The 4,764-nt window shown below is 47.1% G+C and overlaps 1 pseudogene; it reads left to right on the forward strand.

Annotated features, from left to right (window-relative positions):
• The first annotated feature begins 233 nt into the window (after positions 1 to 233).
• Positions 234 to 933, forward strand: LOC123116283 (uncharacterized; annotated as a pseudogene).
• The last annotated feature ends 3,831 nt before the right edge of the window (positions 934 to 4,764 follow it).

Consider the following 4,764-nt stretch of genomic DNA (forward strand, 5'->3'; position numbering starts at 1 on the left):
TTGTACACAAAGACTTGTAGTCCTGTCAGGAGCATTCGTACTCTTTGAATCTTTTTTTTGTTCTCTGTATTTTTATGTGGTTTCTTATATGAACCTTTTCAAAATATGAATTCCTATCTAACTCCCCCCCCTCCCGAGCCCCCGCGTCGCTCCCAGGGCGACTCGGGAGGCGAAACCCTAGCCGCCGCCCAGGCTCCCCTCCTTCCCCTTCCTCCCCTCGCCGTAGCCGGAGGATGCCGGCGGGCAAAGCCCTCACCAGTGGACGGCGGTGGCGGGGCCCTCGTTCGTGTGCTCGCGCGTCGCTGCTGGGCGTGCTGGAGCGGCGGGAGCGCGCGGTGGCGCGGCGGGCGGCCGTCTGCTCGCGGGGAGGTCGAGATGGCGTGGACTGCGTGCGCGGTGGCGCTGCCATGGCGGCCGCCGGCCGCTGATGAGTGCGGCAGACTTGAGGGCGCCTAGATCTGGGCCGCGCGAGCCCGCCCAGGCCCGCGACAATCACTCTGCCCCCACGCACCCTTCTCCCTCCTCCCACCCCTCCCGTCCGCCGCCGGCGGTTGCCGCTGGGTTAGCAAGCACGCGCGCAGCGACCCTGACGGTTGCTGCTCCGCTGTGCCCCGGCGAATCCTGGCGGCGGAGGCTGCGGGCCAGCACCGCGGCGGCGCGGTGCAGGTGGCTGCTGCCGCCTACTGGACGCGCTCCCGGCGGTGGCCGGCCTGCTGGAGCTGCGCTGGTCGGTGCCCACTCCTGCAACGACAACGTTTCTAGGCTTCCCCCATGTGTGTTGGTCTTCTCCGATGATTCTTCGCCATGCCCGGTCTGCCAATGCATCCGAGGTCTTCGTTCTTGGGTCGGGGCGAAATCCCCGTGCGGCGACGGCCTGCACTGTCAATGGCGATGCCCGAGGGTGCCGTCATCTCCTTGGAGGCGTTGGCATGACCCTGACCGGACCTCCTCCTCAAGCACCGGGAGAAATCCTAGGTCCGGCCTCCCGGACCGGGCAGCGGCGGCGTCTCAACGTCGTTCCCCTCTTGATGGAGCTGCTTTGGCTGCAAGTGGAGTACTTGATGCGGCAGATGGTGGTTGGCGATGCATCGATCTGGCGTAGACTGCTACACAAGGAGCAGGTCGCAACGTTTGCCTGCGCCAGCGATCCCCAATGGATGCTACACCAGTTCCAATCAGGCCCTGCCTTTCACCCGCCGACTCTCTAGGCACATGGGTGCAAGGTACGTCGGCCTGGGCAGTCCTGAAGCTGCATTCGTCCCTGGAAGTGTCTGGCAATGGCAGTGATGCTGCCCTGTTGCTCCGAGTCTCGGTGCTTCGCCATTTTGGCTGGAGGCAAGGCTGGGCGAGGCCTAATGTCGTTGTGTGCCTGTAGTTGTGGGCACCTCCTCACCTAGTTGTAGTCACTTGGTGAGGACGTGTGTGCGCATGTGTGTGGTCCCTCCTTTCTGGAGGTTGTACCCCCGATGTCTTCCTGTCAATGCAATGAAACGCAACTCTTTTGCGTTTTCTCGAAAAAGATATGAATTCCTTGTGATGATATCTGCGAGCCTTCTTAGACGATGATGTTGAACTTGCGCTCCATTGCATATGTACTTGAAGGAATTTTTACTAAACACCACAATCATCTACGTGTATTCATCATTTACTGCTATGACTAGTTGGAAGGACAACAGGCCAATCGAGTGGCATGAGTTACTATGGCCCATTACACATAAAATTTGAACTTCTTTTTCTACCAAGAGGGTTGGGGCGTGTTTTTTGTTTTGAACTAGCAGTGGTCTTGGTTTTGAATTTATCTGGTAGCAGTACATTATTTTAGTCAGCTCAATCTTCATCAGTACTAGAATGACTAGACAAGAAGTTTAGATTTGTAGCAGCACACGTACCAAACTTATAGATTTTTTTCTTCAATTTTTTAGGTGATTGCATCAGTACTAGTATGATTGGAAAAATATTTCAGATTTGTAGCAGCACACACATGAAACATGCAGAATTTTATGGAGGTTTTAGACGATTTGTAGCAGCAGCAGAATATTCACCACAAAAGAACACATCTACATTACCAATCGCATATAGCAAAACTTAACTTTCTTCGTCTGCTGATGTTTTTTACAGAGCGGAGTTATGTTTTCTTATGTACTTGAACTGTTAAAAGTTTTTGAAAATTGCCACTGTCACACTTGTTATACTTGAAAACTTAGCCAGACTAGGCACCCCCCAAATCCTGCACAACAAAGCATGTTATATGTATTTTTCACGAACTGATGATTGTTCACGTACTGAACTAAGAGCACCTAGTTTGTGTTTCAGAAATTAAAATAGACGTCCTGAGCACCTTGTTTCAGGAAATGTTTGTGCTATATTTCAACAATAGAGAATATAGATAAGCAAACACCTATTTTTTATGGAGTGCCATTTTTGACGGCTTTCACATGACCAGCAACGCCGGAGGTGACCTCGTGTCTCCTGCTGCTGCAGGTCGACGAGGAACAGGTGCTCGATCCACGAGAAAAAAACATGTGCAAAACATTTTCAAAACCATCTAAGTGCCACAAACCAAAACAACAAAGTTAGCTCTGAATATCCCATCTTCTACCTGTGAACCACAATGAGATACATAACCAGGAGAAATCAAAACATTTGTCATCAGTAGGTTCAACCAGCAGCAATCAAAACCCCCATTCTGGACCCAAATCCCCTCATGACCGAAATGAACTACAGGATAACTATTGAAGACTGGTCCATGGGTTATGGTCTTACCAATCTCATAGCCTAAATTCAACATTTAACCAATGAAATGAACAACCGAATGGGTAGCCTCACAACTTGACAAATGCCAAATTTGAGAAAAAATGGTCAGGCATACATCTCCAAGTGATGGAACGAACAATAGAGTGACCAAAATTAACATAGGGTATCTTCTTCACTTCTGTTTTGTTCCAGTGTGCTATCTCTTTTGTTTACGAAGTTACTATGAAATACATTAGCAGGGGCAGAGAATTCTTACCTGCAAGATGAAGTGAAAATGCACACTACGATGAATTGAAGAACCACCAGATGTTGAACTGGATATCTGAACCACCAGACTGGGGTGTGGTAACCAAAATTCAGAAGAGTAGAAACTCAATAAGGCACCATAATAAAAATAAGAAAATGAACTGAACAAAAAATAAGAATTGCAGTGAACTGAAATCAGAATTCGAACTGAGTGTTTCACAAAAGATAAACTTGTGCATCTGCTTTTTGCTCCCGCACCGGTGTAACAAGTTCAGGATGACATGGATTTGTGTACATATAATAAATGAGTGAGACAAGAAAGAGGGCAGTAAAAGGATTTCGTATTTTCACCTTGAGATGATATCTCCTTTCTGGAGGTCTTGATGGAAAATGACGTTGTAGGTACCACACAGACACCAACTAAACACCATGCCTTCTCCAATAAGAAACAATGATCCCTCCTTCGAGAGTGTGAACTTAATAACAGTAGTTGAAGTAATAGTTTCAGTTTGATCGTTTTAAGAACTAGCTTCAGTATTTGAATAAGTACCTTTTTAGAGGTGCAGACGCAGCAGGAAAGAAGTTCTTGTGGAGCTCGAGGGAGCGCTGAACGTAGCACGACAGGGAGAATCGAACTACCCTCTACCAGGAGGTTGACCCGCGGAGGAGCATCCACTGCCCACGGCGAAGCAGAGGTGCGCCAGCGGGTGATGCAGCCTCATTGGAAGTGGGCGGATCCGGGGCCGGTGTGACGTAGCCTCGTTGGATCGAGGTGGCGCGGCGGCCGGAGAAGCCTGTAATGTGCATGAATAGAGGGTGTGTGGAGATGATGTTTCTACGCATCACATCTGCTAAAAAAATTGAGAGGAAATACTATAGGATGGCCTCAAAAATACTACATTAGGAACTAAACATCAGCTTGTAATTGAACTAACCTAAATTAAACTGAAACTATAACTATTGAACTGATCTGTTTGAATACCAAACAACATCAGCTTATATGTCATCTGTAACTATTGCCCTATTATACCAAATACCAAACAACAAAAACTGGTTCTCATAAGCATTTCAACAAGCACCTATAGACCATCAACTATTCTCCTATAAGTAGCATGGAATCGAATGGAGGAATAGTAGGGCATGAGAAGAAAGAAGTAGCAGCAACACCTCAAGATCCTACCATTTTTTTGTACATGATGCAACTCCCCTGTCGTTCAGATACAGGAGATCATTGAGTTCACTTACTGGAGATCATTCAGTTCAATTTGTGTACATGCTCGCACCCCACATCAGGCACCAGGCATGCACCGGCACACACGCCACAACACACACGCAAGTTCTAGTAGGCAACATGGATTATTTTGTTGAATCCATTGAACTGAAGGGAGCTCCTTCGACCTGTAAGATGAACGTAAAAAAGCAAATGAAATTTGTCAAGGTCGAAATGACCACAATCATGTAAAACATGTAAAAATACCGACAAGTTCATGCACAGTAACATTAGAAGTACCCAAAACAAACCTAAATAGAAGTTTTGTACTTTGAAATACTTCATTTTATTTCCCAAATACTTCATTTGTTTCGAAATATGAACTTCTATATTTATTTTCTTAGAAATTATTATGTTTACCCTGCAAATTACATGGGTGAGAGCATGGTGCTCTAATTCAATTGCATATATCTGAAACTCCACACGCAACCTGAACTTATGCATAACAATATGAGTGCAGAATACCGGTAAGCATAAGAAAATTGGATCTTTTG

The sequence above is a fragment of the Triticum aestivum genome, chromosome 5B (genome assembly GCF_018294505.1).
Source record: "Triticum aestivum cultivar Chinese Spring chromosome 5B, IWGSC CS RefSeq v2.1, whole genome shotgun sequence".
In the NCBI taxonomy this organism is placed as follows: domain Eukaryota; kingdom Viridiplantae; phylum Streptophyta; class Magnoliopsida; order Poales; family Poaceae; genus Triticum; species Triticum aestivum.